This window comes from Mixophyes fleayi, chromosome 9 (assembly GCF_038048845.1).
Source record: "Mixophyes fleayi isolate aMixFle1 chromosome 9, aMixFle1.hap1, whole genome shotgun sequence".
NCBI lineage: Eukaryota > Metazoa > Chordata > Amphibia > Anura > Limnodynastidae > Mixophyes > Mixophyes fleayi.
Window position 1 is genome coordinate 131,608,610 of NC_134410.1, and position 17,098 is coordinate 131,625,707.

The 17,098-nt window shown below is 40.1% G+C and overlaps 1 protein-coding gene and 1 long non-coding RNA gene across 11 annotated transcripts in view; one reads left to right on the forward strand and one right to left on the reverse strand.

Moving 5' to 3' along the window:
• The window catches only part of RALGPS1 (Ral GEF with PH domain and SH3 binding motif 1), a 312,153-nt gene that overhangs the window by 270,869 nt on the left and 24,186 nt on the right, over positions 1-17,098 (forward strand). The window lies entirely within an intron of this gene.
• LOC142101365 (uncharacterized) overlaps positions 2,244-17,098 on the reverse strand; it is a 485,133-nt gene continuing 470,278 nt past the window's right edge. For 2 of the 3 annotated variants that reach the window (XR_012678987.1, XR_012678985.1), the window contains one exon: positions 2,244-2,785. This is a non-coding gene — a long non-coding RNA (uncharacterized LOC142101365). The other variant, XR_012678986.1, reaches the window with a different exon arrangement.

Consider the following 17,098-nt stretch of genomic DNA (forward strand, 5'->3'; position numbering starts at 1 on the left):
CGTCAGAGTCTTGTTACAGTATTGGTTACAAGTGAAATATGTGGAGATTATAATGCTATAAATGTACTAATTAGACACATCCATCTTTGTCTGTTTGAGGCAGAGTGGAAATTAAATGTAATATTTCCTGTTATACATGTGGTTTATATTTCAGTAAAATATGATTTGGGGGCATTTAGCACAGAGTTCCTCCTCTATTGAAGTGCGTGTGATGTCTACGCACACAAGAGGCAGCCATCTTGTTATTGGTTATGCTAATAACGTCACTGAGAAATGTTCTACAACCAACTATTGATAAATATATTTGGACAGTTTAAGGCCTCTCGTCCAATCCAGACTTTACATGCTTATACTAGCGTTACAAAAATGGTATTAAAGATGTATGGAAAAGGAGACTGTTGGCTACAGTGGTCGGCAGCGATTGTGGTGCTGCCTGTGCCATTTACTTCACTACAAATTCAGTGGGTGAAGGGTTTGCCCCCACATGCCCTACTTACTGCCCACCTGTCACATGTGTGTCCCTGTAAGAGGAGGTGCGCCCTCTAGTGTCAGTCATGAATAGTACTTCTAGGAGCAGACGCTAAGGGCTAGATTTACTAAGCTGTGGGTTTGAAAAAGTGGGGATGTTGCCTATAGCAACCAATCAGATTCTAGCTTTCATTTATTTAGTACCTTCTACAAAATGATAGCTATAATCTGATTGGTTGCTATAGGCAACATCCCCACTTATTCAAACCCGCAGCTTAGTAAATCTAGCCCTAAATCTTAATCATATAAATAAACGTTACATCAGGGTTGTGTGTATGTTTAGGAAACTATTTCAATACCATAAATCCTGGTGAAAGCAGAAAATGCGGATTCTCTTCTGTCTACAACGCACAGAAGCATAAAGCTGAATGCCCAGATAATTATTCCTCTTCACCCCTTTTAAATGGGATGGGGGTTGTTAGTGGGGGGGGGGCAATTATTCATTTTATATTGCCCAAACTGCCTCTTAAATGTCCCTTTCTTTTCTGGCCCCAACTTTTTTTCAGTCCCCCCCTAATTCTTACTTTCCTGTTGCTCAGTACATCTTCCTTCCTTCCTCCCCTCTAGCCTATTCTCTCACTCTCCCTCTCCTACTATCCCCTTATCTAGTTTCCTCCCAGTCATTCTATGCTCTTCCATGTGTCTCCTGCCTCCTCTTACACGTCATTCCTTATTCTTGCTGCTTGTTTCCCGCCCCTCCAACTAAGTTCCCTTTTCTCCCATTCACCTCTTACTCCCCAATTCCCTACGGTCATCTTCCTCCCACTTCACCCAAATACCCATTCTTTTATACTCAGTCCTTTAATCCATACCTTTTCCCATTTCCCAGCTCACCCGTTTCATTACATCCCAAAAACCCTTCATCTCTGTTACAGGAAGTAAGGGATGGACAATGTGTAAAAGGGACACACTGAATGTTTGGTACCTGTGCCGCCACTCAGATCCTCAGTGTCTCGCAGTGTCCCCTACGCTCACCCCTCTCGCTCGCAGCGCCCCCTACGCCCTCCCTCTTTCGCGGCGTTCCCTACGCTCCCTCCCTCTCGCTTGTGGCGTCCCCCACGCCCTCCCTCTCGCTCGCAGCAGGCCATGCGCTCTGTCTCTCCCACACCAACCATTAAGTGAAGAATTGAGAATATTTTCCCACCGGCCAGCAGCTGGCTCTGGATTTATTGCAGCCCAGAGGCATTAAGAGACACTTGGATTATGAATGTCAAGACATGAAGCCATGTGTTTTTGTACTTCCAGACTATACGGGCACTGTGTGCTCTGTGATTCCCCAAATGCTGAATAACACTCAGTAATTCCCCAGCTGATGACGGCTGAGAAGAAAATTCAATAACCGTAACGTGTTGGAGAGATTAAAATGAGGAGTTAAAAATAATAAAGGTGACGACATCCATCGATTCCACCTAGTGCCGGCGGCCCGACCGCTTGTTACTGATCCTCAACTTCCAGCGTACCCTGCCCAGAGCATTCTGGTGCTTGTAGTCCAGCAATAGCCGAAATCACCCTTTTATGGCTCATACTTTAATACATAATGATTTACAAATGTAGTTTATTATAAAACTGTTGCAAACATATGAAGATGAAGGAACCAATCAGACAAGGTACAGATAGAGTATGGCCAAAACAGCAACAAACTCCATTGTAACCAATAAAAGCTCTTAGTAGAATCATTTGTTATCAAAAAGAAGAAAGACACAGGAGAGGCACTGCAGTCCCCAGGAGCATTTATTCTATATTTAGAATCGCATTTTATTTGAAACTTCATTAAAAATCATTTGTATAATCAATTTTCAGACATAAAGGTAAAATATAGGTTAAAATAATGTGTGTATGTAAAATAATGCGAATTAAAAATGATAAAAACAAACTCTTCAGTAGCAAATCTGGCCTATATTACAGCAGGATCATTAATTTATATATTGCAGAAATAAGTGCTTCCTATATACTGTATTCAACCATTAATACATTGACACAGAGTCATATTTGCAATATATTAGATACACAAACAATTCATAAACACTGTGTCTTTATAGTACGTTATCAGATCCATCATTTGCTGCACAGTTGTTGTCCAAAGCTCACAGATTACAGCAGTAATCATACATAATGACTTTACTTGTTATCTAGAGGGATAGTTACTGTGTGTGAAAAATCTATTTATATGCAGAAGGAAGTGAGGTCATCTCAGTACAACACGATACCTTGTGACATGTATCACTCCAATACCCCCAACCTATTGTCCCGACAGAACCTGTAAAGACACTAGGCAACAGGCAGATTATATTGTGGTTCAGTTACATGGTTACAGAATTAAACAGTTGTACATGTTTGTATTGTATCACCAAACATTGTCCCTGTAAAACTTGAATTAAGGAGATTAAAACGAAAGTGATAACATGAAAGTCTGTTCTACCGTCTGTATAAGACACCGTCATAGGGACCATTTTCTTTCTTGCCAACTTAGACAAATTGAGGAACATTTATAAAAACTGGGTCACAGCAGAATTAGGGCAGACAGATTGTTTTATATTGGTCCCTGTTCCTCGCAGAATTTCTATAGGAATGTAAAACAAGTTCTATAGATTTGTTACTCGGATCGGGGTAGAAGTACGGCGGGAGGGGCGGTGGCTTTATAATCAGTATGTCCCATTGGAGTGAGAGCTCTTCAGCTCAGACGCTGCGTGTTACAGCAGAACGTTACAGGCGTCGCCAAAAACAGTATCTCTGGGGGTGATAGGTGTAGATGGAGACAGCACAGAAACAGCTCATACATAAACAGGTGTATTTATTAATACAAAGAAGGTAAATATCACCACTAATCATAATCATTTGGTGCAAATCCATCCTAAACACCAAATGATTGACCGAATTTGTCCAGTTTGGCGCGGCGCTCAGTTAGTGTGGGTACAAGTTGTTGGGAATTACCATCTAAGTATTGCGTCTAAAAAACAAAACAAAAACACAGATCAGCCGCTTAAATCATTGTATGTGCAGCTCGTCTAGTCTACATTTCCTATACAATAAGTGTGCAGCTCGTCTAGTCTACATTTCCTATACAATAAGTGTGCAGCTCGTCTAGTCTACATTTCCTATACAATAAGGGTGCAGCTCGTCTAGTCTACATTTCCTATACAATAAGTGTGCAGCTCGTCTAGTCTACATTTCCTATACAATAAGGGTGCAGCTCGTCTAGTCTACATTTCCTATACAATAAGGGTGCAGGTCGCACCGTTCTGCGATAAGCTGCGCTTCATTACTAACGGAGGAAAATGAATAGTTCCACTTGTGAAATATAAAATATAGGAGATTAATTTCAGCTTGATAGATATTTAAATAAAGATGGTCGAGTTTGTTATTTGCAGAAATACTTAATTGCCCTCTTGTGTAGAAATTACCCTGAGAGGGGGCAACTACTGGAGTCAGTGATGCTGGATAACGGTGAGAGGCAGAGATATTTCTTATATTATCTACTTGTATATTTTGGTGCCAGTAGAAACATTTGTAATGATCCTTATTTTTTTAGACTGATCACACGTCGCCAGCATAAAGCCACGTACACACGGATGACATGTCTAACACATTTAAACAGCTGTGAAATGCGATTGTCATTTATAAGGCGCAACAAAACGCTGCAGCATTGGACAATCAGAGGAGCCCTTCATAAAATCACTTCACATCTTTAAGTTAACTGTAGACAAACCGCAAGTAACTAATACTACAAGTTTAATTATAAGGAGGTACAAATATATATATATGGGTATAGCATACTTTATGAATTCCCGAGCATAGAAATCTGGCCAATACTATACCCAAACTTATGATTATCGACTTAACTTTTCAACAAATATTGGGACTGTTGAGGTGGACGGATACAGAGTTGGTTGTATTATGTCCAGTGGTCAGGTCATGTTGGGGGTGTAGTATAATAGAATTGTATTATGATCATGTCCAGTGTTCAGGTCATGTTGGGGGTGTAGTGTCCTAGAGTGTAATAGAATTGTATTATGTCCAGTGGTCAGGTCATGTTGGGGGTGTATTGTAATAGAATTGTATTATGATCATTGTGAGTGGTCAGGTCATGTTGAGGGTGTAGTGTCCTATGTCTGTATAGAGTGTAATAGAATTGTATTATGTTCATGTCCAGTGGTCAGGTCATGTTGGGGGTGTAGTATAATAGAATTGTATTATGTCCAGTGGTCAGGTCATGTTGGGGGTGTAGTGTAATAGAATTGTATTATGTCCAGTGGTCAGGTCATGTTGGGGGTGTAGTGTCCTATGTCTGTATAGAGTGTAATAGAATTGTATTATGATCATGTCCAGTGGTCAGGTCATGTTGGGGGTGTAGTGTCCTATGTCTGTATAGAGTGTAATAGAATTGTATTATGATCATGTCCAGTGGTCAGGTCATGTTGGGGGGTGTAGTATAATAGAATTGTATTATGATCATGTCCAGTGGTCAGGTCATGTTGGGGGTGTAGTGTCCTATGTCTGTATAGAGTGTAATAGAATTTTATTATGATCATGTCCAGTGGTCAGGTCATGTTGGGGGTGTAGTGTCCTATGTCTGTATACAGTGTAATAGAATTGTATTATGTCCAGTGGTCAGGTCATGTTGGGGGTGTAGTATAATAGAATTGTATTATGTCCAGTGGTCAGGTCATGTTGGGGGTGTAGTGTAATAGAATTCTGTATTATGATCATGTCCAGTGGTCAGGTCATGTTGGGGGTGTAGTATAATAGAATTGTAGTATGTCCAGTGGTCAGGTCATGTTGGGGGTGTAGTGTCCTATGTCTGTATAGAGTGTAATAGAATTTTATTATGATCATGTCCAGTGGTCAGGTCATGTTGGGGGTGTAGTGTAATAGAATTCTGTATTATGATCATGGTGAGTGGTCAGGTCATGTTGAGGGTGTAGTATAATAGAATTGTATTATGTCCAGTGGTCAGGTCATGTTGGGGGTGTAGTATAATAGAATTGTATTATGTCCAGTGGTCAGGTCATGTTGGGGGTGTAGTGTCCTATGTCTGTATAGAGTGTAATAGAATTCTGTATTATGATCATGGTGAGTGGTCAGGTCATGTTGAGGGTGTAGTATAATAGAATTGTATTATGTCCAGTGGTCAGGTCATGTTGGGGGTGTAGTGTCCTATGTCTGTATAGAGTGTAATAGAATTCTGTATTATGATCATGGTGAGTGGTCAGGTCATGTTGAGGGTGTAGTATAATAGAATTGTATTATGTCCAGTGGTCAGGTCATGTTGGGGGTGTAGTGTAATAGAATTCTGTATTATGATCATGGTGAGTGGTCAGGTCATGTTGAGGGTGTAGTATAATAGAATTGTATTATGTCCAGTGGTCAGGTCATGTTGGGGGTGTAGTATAATAGAATTGTATTATGTCCAGTGGTCAGGTCATGTTGGGGGTGTAGTGTCCTATGTCTGTATAGAGTGTAATAGAATTCTGTATTATGATCATGGTGAGTGGTCAGGTCATGTTGAGGGTGTAGTATAATAGAATTGTATTATGTCCAGTGGTCAGGTCATGTTGGGGGTGTAGTGTCCTATGTCTGTATAGAGTGTAATAGAATTCTGTATTATGATCATGGTGAGTGGTCAGGTCATGTTGAGGGTGTAGTATAATAGAATTGTATTATGTCCAGTGGTCAGGTCATGTTGGGGGTGTAGTGTCCTATGTCTGTATAGAGTGTAATAGAATTCTGTATTATGATCATGGTGAGTGGTCAGGTCATGTTGAGGGTGTAGTATAATAGAATTGTATTATGTCCAGTGGTCAGGTCATGTTGGGGGTGTAGTGTCCTATGTCTGTATAGAGTGTAATAAAATTGTATTATGTCCAGTGGTCAGGTCATGTTGGAGGTGTAGTATAATAGAATTGTATTATGTCCAGTGGTCAGGTCATGTTGGGGGTGTAGTGTCCTATGTCTGTATACAGTGTAATAGAATTGTGTATTATGTCCAGTGGTCAGGTCATGTTGGGGGTGTAGTGTAATAGAATTGTTTTAATTCCAGTGGTCAGGTCATGTTGAGGGTGTAGTATAATAGAATTCTGTATTATGATCATGTCCAGTGGTCAGGTCATGTTGGGGGTGTAGTGTAATAGAATTCTGTATTATGATCATGGTGAGTGGTCAGGTCATGTTGAGGGTGTAGTATAATAGAATTGTATTATGATCATGTCCAGTGGTCAGGTCATGTTGAGGGTGTAGTGTAATAGAATTGTATTATGTCCAGTGGTCAGGTCATGTTGGGGGTGTAGTGTCCTATGTCTGTATAGAGTGTAATAGAATTGTATTATGATCATGGTGAGTGGTCAGGTCATGTTGGTGGTGTAGTGTAATAGAATTGTATTATGTCCAGTGGTCAGGTCATGTTGAGGGTGTAGTATAATAGAATTGTATTATGATCATGTCCAGTGGTCAGGTCATGTTGGGGGTGTAGTATAATAGAATTGTATTATGATCATGTCCAGTGGTCAGGTCATGTTGGGGGTGTAGTATAATAGAATTGTATTATGATCATGTCCAGTGGTCAGGTCATGTTGAGGGTGTAGTATAATAGAATTGTATTATGTCCAGTGGTGAGGTCATGTTGAGGGTGTAGTGTCCTATGTCTGTATAGAGTGTAATAGAATTGTATTATGATCATGTCCAGTGTTCAGGTCATGTTGGGGGTGTAGTATAATAGAATTGTATTATGTCCAGTGGTCAGGTCATGTTGGAGGTGTAGTGTAATAGAATTGTATTATGTCCAGTGGTCAGGTCATGTTGGGGGTGTAGTGTAATAGAATTGTATTATGATCATGTCCAGTGGTCAGGTCATGTTGGGGGTGTAGTGTAATAGAATTCTGTATTATGATCATGGTGAGTGGTCAGGTCATGTTGAGGGTGTAGTATAATAGAATTGTATTATGATCATGTCCAGTGTTCAGGTTATGTTGAGGGTGTAGTATAATAGAATTGTATTATGTCCAGTGGTCAGGTCATGTTGAAGGTGTAGTGTCCTATGTCTGTATAGAGTGTAATAGAATTGTATTATGATCATGTCCAGTGTTCAGGTTATGTTGAGGGTGTAGTGTCCTATGTCTGTATAGAGTGTAATAGAATTGTATTATGTCCAGTGGTCAGGTCATGTTGGGGGTGTAGTGTCCTATGTCTGTATAGAGTGTAATAGAATTGTATTATGTCCAGTGGTCAGGTCATGTTGGGGGTGTAGTGTCCTATGTCTGTATAGAGTGTAATAGAATTGTATTATGATCATGGTGAGTGGTCAGGTCATGTTGGGGGTGTAGTGTAATAGAATTCTGTATTATGATCATGGTGAGTGGTCAGGTCATGTTGGGGGTGTAGTGTAATAGAATTGTATTATGTCCAGTGGTCAGGTCATGTTGGGGGTGTAGTGTCCTATGTCTGTATAGAGTGTAATAAAATTGTATTATGTCCAGTGGTCAGGTCATGTTGGAGGTGTAGTATAATAGAATTGTATTATGTCCAGTGGTCAGGTCATGTTGAGGGTGTAGTGTAATAGAATTGTATTATGTCCAGTGGTCAGGTCATGTTGGGGGTGTAGTATAATAGAATTGTATTATGTCCAGTGGTCAGGTCATGTTGGGGGTGTAGTATAATAGAATTGTATTATGTCCAGTGGTCAGGTCATGTTGGGGGTGTAGTGTCCTATGTCTGTATAGAGTGTAATAAAATTGTATTATGTCCAGTGGTCAGGTCATGTTGGAGGTGTAGTATAATAGAATTGTATTATGTCCAGTGGTCAGGTCATGTTGAGGGTGTAGTGTAATAGAATTGTATTATGTCCAGTGGTCAGGTCATGTTGGGGGTGTAGTATAATAGAATTGTATTATGTCCAGTGGTCAGGTCATGTTGGGGGTGTAGTATAATAGAATTGTATTATGTCCAGTGGTCAGGTCATGTTGGGGGTGTAGTGTCCTATGTCTGTATAGAGTGTAATAGAATTGTATTATGATCATGTCCAGTGTTCAGGTCATGTTGGGGGTGTAGTATAATAGAATTGTATTATGTCCAGTGGTCAGGTCATGTTGGAGGTGTAGTGTCCTATGTCTGTATAGAGTGTAATAGAATTGTATTATGATCATGTCCAGTGGTCAGGTCATGTTGGGGGTGTAGTATAATAGAATTGTATTATGATCATGTCCAGTGGTCAGGTCATGTTGGGGGTGTAGTATAATAGAATTGTATTATGTCCAGTGGTCAGGTCATGTTGGAGGTGTAGTGTCCTATGTCTGTATAGAGTGTAATAGAATTGTATTATGATCATGTCCAGTGGTCAGGTCATGTTGGGGGTGTAGTATAATAGAATTGTATTATGTCCAGTGGTCAGGTCATGTTGGAGGTGTAGTGTCCTATGTCTGTATAGAGTGTAATAGAATTGTATTATGATCATGTCCAGTGGTCAGGTCATGTTGGAGGTGTAGTGTAATAGAATTCTGTATTATGATCATGGTGAGTGGTCAGGTCATGTTGAGGGTGTAGTGTCCTATGTCTGTATAGAGTGTAATAGAATTGTATTATGATCATGTCCAGTGTTCAGGTTATGTTGAGGGTGTAGTGTAATAGAATTGTTTTAATTCCAGTGGTCAGGTCATGTTGAGGGTGTAGTGTCCTATGTCTGTATAGAGTGTAATAGAATTGTATTATGATCATGTCCAGTGTTCAGGTTATGTTGAGGGTGTAGTGTAATAGAATTGTTTTAATTCCAGTGGTCAGGTCATGTTGAGGGTGTAGTGTCCTATGTCTGTATAGAGTATAATAGAATTGTATTATGTCCAGTGGTCAGGTCATGTTGGGGATGTAGTGTCCTATGTCTGTATACAGTATAATAGAATTGTATTATGATCATGTCCAGTGGTCAGGTCATGTTGGGGGTGTAGTGTCCTATGTCTGTATAGAGTGTAATAGAATTGTATTATGATCATGTCCAGTGGTCAGGTCATGTTGGGGGTGTAGTGTCCTATGTCTGTATAGAGTGTAATAGAATTGTATTATTATCATGTCCAGTGGTCAGGTCATGTTGGGGGTGTAGTGTAATAGAATTCTGTATTATGATCATGGTGAGTGGTCAGGTCATGTTGAGGGTGTAGTGTCCTATGTCTGTATAGAGTGTAATAGAATTGTATTATTATCATGTCCAGTGGTCAGGTCATGTTGGGGGTGTAGTGTAATAGAATTCTGTATTATGATCATGTCCAGTGTTCAGGTTATGTTGAGGGTGTAGTGTAATAGAATTGTTTTAATTCCAGTGGTCAGGTCATGTTGAGGGTGTAGTGTCCTATGTCTGTATAGAGTGTAATAGAATTGTATTATGATCATGTCCAGTGTTCAGGTTATGTTGAGGGTGTAGTGTAATAGAATTGTTTTAATTCCAGTGGTCAGGTCATGTTGAGGGTGTAGTGTCCTATGTCTGTATAGAGTGTAATAGAATTGTATTATGTCCAGTGGTCAGGTCATGTTGGGGGTGTAGTATAATAGAATTGTATTATGTCCAGTGGTCAGGTCATGTTGGGGGTGTAGTGTAATAGAATTGTGTATTATGTCCAGTGGTCAGGTCATGTTGGGGGTGTAGTGTAATAGAATTGTTTTAATTCCAGTGGTCAGGTCATGTTGAGGGTGTAGTGTCCTATGTCTGTATAGAGTGTAATAGAATTGTATTATGTCCAGTGGTCAGGTCATGTTGAGGGTGTAGTATAATAGAATTGTATTATGATCATGTCCAGTGGTCAGGTCATGTTGGGGGTGTAGTGTAATAGAATTCTGTATTATGATCATGGTGAGTGGTCAGGTCATGTTGGGGATGTAGTGTCCTATGTCTGTATAGAGTATAATAGAATTGTATTATGATCATGTCCAGTGGTCAGGTCATGTTGGGGGTGTAGTATAATAGAATTGTATTATGTCCAGTGGTCAGGTCATGTTGGAGGTGTAGTGTCCTATGTCTGTATACAGTGTAATAGAATTGTATTATGATCATGTCCAGTGGTCAGGTCATGTTGGGGGGGGGGTGTAGTGTCCTATGTCTGTATAGAGTGTAATAGAATTGTATTATGATCATGTCCAGTGTTCAGGTCATGTTGGGGGTGTAGTGTAATAGAATTGTATTATGTCCAGTGGTCAGGTCATGTTGGGGGTGTAGTATAATAGAATTGTATTATGTCCAGTGGTCAGGTCATGTTGGGGGTGTAGTGTAATAGAATTGTGTATTATGTCCAGTGGTCAGGTCATGTTGGGGGTGTAGTGTAATAGAATTGTTTTAATTCCAGTGGTCAGGTCATGTTGAGGGTGTAGTGTCCTATGTCTGTATAGAGTGTAATAGAATTGTATTATGTCCAGTGGTCAGGTCATGTTGAGGGTGTAGTATAATAGAATTGTATTATGATCATGTCCAGTGGTCAGGTCATGTTGGGGGTGTAGTATAATAGAATTGTATTATGATCATGTCCAGTGGTCAGGTCATGTTGAGGGTGTAGTGTAATAGAATTGTATTATGTCCAGTGGTCAGGTCATGTTGAGGGTGTAGTATAATAGAATTGTATTATGTCCAGTGGTGAGGTCATGTTGGGGGTGTAGTGTCCTAGAGTGTAATAGAATTGTATTATGTCCAGTGGTCAGGTCATGTTGGTGGTGTAGTGTCCTAGAGTGTAATAGAATTGTATTATGTCCAGTGGTCAGGTCATGTTGGGGGTGTAGTGTAATAGAATTGTATTATGTCCAGTGGTCAGGTCATGTTGAGGGTGTAGTGTCCTATGTCTGTATAGAGTGTAATAGAATTGTATTATGATCATGTCCAGTGGTCAGGTCATGTTGGGGGTGTAGTATAATAGAATTGTATTATGATCATGTCCAGTGGTCAGGTCATGTTGGGGGTGTAGTGTCCTATGTCTGTATACAGTGTAATAGAATTGTATTATGATCAGTGGTCAGGTCATGTTGGGGGTGTAGTGTCCTATGTCTGTATAGAGTGTAATAGAATTGTATTATGATCATGGTGAGTGGTCAGGTCATGTTGGGGGTGTAGTGTAATAGAATTGTATTATGTCCAGTGGTCAGGTCATGTTGGTGGTGTAGTGTCCTAGAGTGTAATAGAATTGTATTATGTCCAGTGGTCAGGTCATGTTGGTGGTGTAGTGTCCTAGAGTGTAATAGAATTGTATTATGTCCAGTGGTCAGGTCATGTTGGAGGTGTAGTGTCCTATGTCTGTATACAGTGTAATAGAATTGTATTATGTCCAGTGGTCAGGTCATGTTGAGGGTGTAGTGTAATAGAATTGTATTATGTCCAGTGGTCAGGTCATGTTGAGGGTGTAGTGTCCTATGTCTGTATACAGTATAATAGAATTGTATTATGATCATGTCCAGTGGTCAGGTCATGTTGGGGGTGTAGTATAATAGAATTGTATTATGTCCAGTGGTCAGGTCATGTTGGAGGTGTAGTGTCCTATGTCTGTATAGAGTGTAATAGAATTGTATTATGATCATGTCCAGTGGTCAGGTCATGTTGGGGGTGTAGTGTCCTATGTCTGTATAGAGTGTAATAGAATTGTATTATGATCATGTCCAGTGGTCAGGTCATGTTGGGGGTGTAGTATAATAGAATTGTATTATGTCCAGTGGTCAGGTCATGTTGGAGGTGTAGTGTAATAGAATTGTATTATGTCCAGTGGTCAGGTCATGTTGAGGGTGTAGTGTAATAGAATTGTAGTATGTCCAGTGGTCAGGTCATGTTGGGGGTGTAGTGTCCTATGTCTGTATAGAGTGTAATAGAATTGTATTATGATCATGTCCAGTGGTCAGGTCATGTTGGGGGTGTATTGTAATAGAATTGTATTATGATCATGGTGAGTGGTCAGGTCATGTTGGGGGTGTAGTATAATAGAATTGTATTATGTCCAGTGGTCAGGTCATGTTGGGGGTGTAGTGTCCTATGTCTGTATACAGTATAATAGAATTGTATTATGATCATGTCCAGTGGTCAGGTCATGTTGAGGGTGTAGTGTAATAGAATTGTATTATGTCCAGTGGTCAGGTCATGTTGAGGGTGTAGTATAATAGAATTGTATTATGTCCAGTGGTGAGGTCATGTTGGGGGTGTAGTATAATAGAATTGTATTATGATCATGGTGAGTGGTCAGGTCATGTTGGGGGTGTAGTGTAATAGAATTGTATTATGTCCAGTGGTCAGGTCATGTTGAGGGTGTAGTGTCCTATGTCTGTATAGAGTGTAATAGAATTGTATTATGATCATGTCCAGTGGTCAGGTCATGTTGGGGGTGTAGTGTCCTATGTCTGTATAGAGTGTAATAGAATTGTATTATGATCATGTCCAGTGGTCAGGTCATGTTGGGGGTGTAGTATAATAGAATTGTATTATGATCATGTCCAGTGGTCAGGTCATGTTGGGGGTGTAGTGTCCTATGTCTGTATAGAGTGTAATAGAATTGTATTATGATCATGTCCAGTGGTCAGGTCATGTTGGGGGTGTAGTATAATAGAATTGTATTATGATCATGTCCAGTGGTCAGGTCATGTTGGGGGTGTAGTATAATAGAATTGTATTATGATCATGTCCAGTGGTCAGGTCATGTTGGGGGTGTAGTGTCCTATGTCTGTATACAGTGTAATAGAATTGTATTATGTCCAGTGGTCAGGTCATGTTGGTGGTGTAGTGTCCTAGAGTGTAATAGAATTGTATTATGTCCAGTGGTCAGGTCATGTTGAGGGTGTAGTGTCCTATGTCTGTATAGAGTGTAATAGAATTGTATTATGATCATGTCCAGTGGTCAGGTCATGTTGGGGGTGTAGTATAATAGAATTGTATTATGATCATGTCCAGTGGTCAGGTCATGTTGGGGGTGTAGTGTCCTAGAGTGTAATAGAATTGTATTATGTCCAGTGGTCAGGTCATGTTGGAGGTGTAGTGTCCTATGTCTGTATACAGTGTAATAGAATTGTATTATGATTATATCCAGTGGTCAGGTCATGTTGGGGGTGTAGTGTCCTATGTCTGTATAGAGTGTAATAGAATTGTATTATTATCATGTCCAGTGGTCAGGTCATGTTGGGGGTGTAGTATAATAGAATTGTATTATGTCCAGTGGTCAGGTCATGTTGGAGGTGTAGTGTCCTATGTCTGTATAGAGTGTAATAGAATTGTATTATGATCATGTCCAGTGGTCAGGTCATGTTGGGGGTGTAGTGTAATAGAATTGTATTATGTCCAGTGGTCAGGTCATGTTGGGGGTGTAGTGTAATAGAATTGTGTATTATGTCCAGTGGTCAGGTCATGTTGGGGGTGTAGTGTAATAGAATTGTTTTAATTCCAGTGGTCAGGTCATGTTGAGGGTGTAGTGTCCTATGTCTGTATAGAGTGTAATAGAATTGTATTATGATCATGTCCAGTGGTCAGGTCATGTTGGGGGTGTAGTGTAATAGAATTCTGTATTATGATCATGGTGAGTGGTCAGGTCATGTTGGGGATGTAGTGTCCTATGTCTGTATACAGTGTAATAGAATTGTATTATGATCATGTCCAGTGGTCAGGTCATGTTGGGGGTGTAGTATAATAGAATTGTATTATGATCATGTCCAGTGGTCAGGTCATGTTGAGGGTGTAGTGTCCTATGTCTGTATAGAGTGTAATAGAATTGTATTATGTCCAGTGGTCAGGTCATGTTGGGGGTGTAGTGTCCTATGTCTGTATAGAGTGTAATAGAATTGTATTATGATCATGTCCAGTGGTCAGGTCATGTTGGGGGTGTAGTGTAATAGAATTGTTTTAATTCCAGTGGTCAGGTCATGTTGAGGGTGTAGTGTCCTATGTCTGTATAGAGTGTAATAGAATTGTATTATGTCCAGTGGTCAGGTCATGTTGAGGGTGTAGTATAATAGAATTGTATTATGTCCAGTGGTCAGGTCATGTTGAGGGTGTAGTGTCCTATGTCTGTATAGAGTGTAATAGAATTGTATTATGATCATGTCCAGTGGTCAGGTCATGTTGGGGGTGTAGTGTCCTATGTCTGTATAGAGTGTAATAGAATTGTATTATGATCATGTCCAGTGGTCAGGTCATGTTGGGGGTGTAGTATAATAGAATTGTATTATGATCATGTCCAGTGGTCAGGTCATGTTGGGGGTGTAGTGTCCTAGAGTGTAATAGAATTGTATTATGTCCAGTGGTCAGGTCATGTTGGGGGTGTATTGTAATAGAACTGTATTATGATCATGTCCAGTGGTCAGGTCATGTTGAGGGTGTAGTATAATAGAATTGTATTATGTCCAGTGGTCAGGTCATGTTGGGGGTGTAGTGTCCTATGTCTGTATAGAGTGTAATAGAATTGTATTATGATCATGTCCAGTGTTCAGGTCATGTTGGGGGTGTGGTGTAATAGAATTGTATTATGTCCAGTGGTCAGGTCATGTTGGGGGTGTAGTATAATAGAATTGTATTATGTCCAGTGGTCAGGTCATGTTGGGGGTGTAGTGTAATAGAATTGTGTATTATGTCCAGTGGTCAGGTCATGTTGGGGGTGTAGTGTAATAGAATTGTTTTAATTCCAGTGGTCAGGTCATGTTGAGGGTGTAGTGTCCTATGTCTGTATAGAGTGTAATAGAATTGTATTATGTCCAGTGGTCAGGTCATGTTGAGGGTGTAGTATAATAGAATTGTATTATGATCATGTCCAGTGGTCAGGTCATGTTGGGGGTGTAGTATAATAGAATTGTATTATGTCCAGTGGTCAGGTCATGTTGGGGGTGTAGTGTCCTATGTCTGTATAGAGTGTAATAGAATTGTATTATGATCATGTCCAGTGGTCAGGTTATGTTGAGGGTGTAGTGTAATAGAATTGTTTTAATTCCAGTGGTCAGGTCATGTTGAGGGTGTAGTGTCCTATGTCTGTATAGAGTGTAATAGAATTGTATTATGTCCAGTGGTCAGGTCATGTTGGGGGTGTAGTGTCCTATGTCTGTATACAGTATAATAGAATTGTATTATGATCATGTCCAGTGGTCAGGTCATGTTGAGGGTGTAGTGTAATAGAATTGTATTATGTCCAGTGGTCAGGTCATGTTGAGGGTGTAGTATAATAGAATTGTATTATGATCATGGTGAGTGGTCAGGTCATGTTGGGGGTGTAGTGTAATAGAATTGTATTATGTCCAGTGGTCAGGTCATGTTGAGGGTGTAGTATAATAGAATTGTATTATGTCCAGTGGTCAGGTCATGTTGGTGGTGTAGTGTCCTAGAGTGTAATAGAATTGTATTATGTCCAGTGGTCAGGTCATGTTGGTGGTGTAGTGTCCTAGAGTGTAATAGAATTGTATTATGTCCAGTGGTCAGGTCATGTTGAGGGTGTAGTGTCCTATGTCTGTATAGAGTGTAATAGAATTGTATTATGATCATGTCCAGTGGTCAGGTCATGTTGGGGGTGTAGTTTCCTATGTCTGTATAGAGTGTAATAGAATTGTATTATGATCATGTCCAGTGGTCAGGTCATGTTGGGGGTGTAGTATAATAGAATTGTATTATGATCATGGTGAGTGGTCAGGTCATGTTGGGGGTGTAGTGTAATAGAATTGTATTATGTCCAGTGGTCAGGTCATGTTGGTGGTGTAGTGTCCTAGAGTGTAATAGAATTGTATTATGTCCAGTGGTCAGGTCATGTTGGAGGTGTAGTGTCCTATGTCTGTATACAGTGTAATAGAATTGTATTATGTCCAGTGGTCAGGTCATGTTGGGGGTGTAGTGTAATAGAATTGTATTATGTCCAGTGGTCAGGTCATGTTGAGGGTGTAGTGTAATAGAATTGTATTATGTCCAGTGGTCAGGTCATGTTGAGGGTGTAGTGTCCTATGTCTGTATACAGTATAATAGAATTGTATTATGATCATGTCCAGTGGTCAGGTCATGTTGGGGGTGTAGTGTAATAGAATTGTATTATGTCCAGTGGTCAGGTCATGTTGGGGGTGTATTGTAATAGAATTGTATTATGATCATGGTGAGTGGTCAGGTCATGTTGGGGGTGTAGTATAATAGAATTGTATTATGTCCAGTGGTCAGGTCATGTTGGGGGTGTAGTGTCCTATGTCTGTATAGAGTGTAATAGAATTGTATTATGATCATGTCCAGTGGTCAGGTCATGTTGGGGGTGTAGTGTAATAGAATTGTGTATTATGTCCAGTGGTCAGGTCATGTTGGGGGTGTAGTGTAATAGAATTGTTTTAATTCCAGTGGTCAGGTCATGTTGAGGGTGTAGTGTCCTATGTCTGTATAGAGTGTAATAGAATTGTATTATGATCATGTCCAGTGGTCAGGTCATGTTGGGGGTGTAGTATAATAGAATTGTATTATGATCATGTCCAGTGGTCAGGTCATGTTGGGGGTGTAGTGTCCTAGAGTGTAATAGAATTGTATTATGTCCAGTGGTCAGGTCATGTTGGAGGTGTAGTGTCCTATGTCTGTATACAGTGTAATAGAATTGTATTATGTCCAGTGGTCAGGTCATGTTGGGGGGGTGTG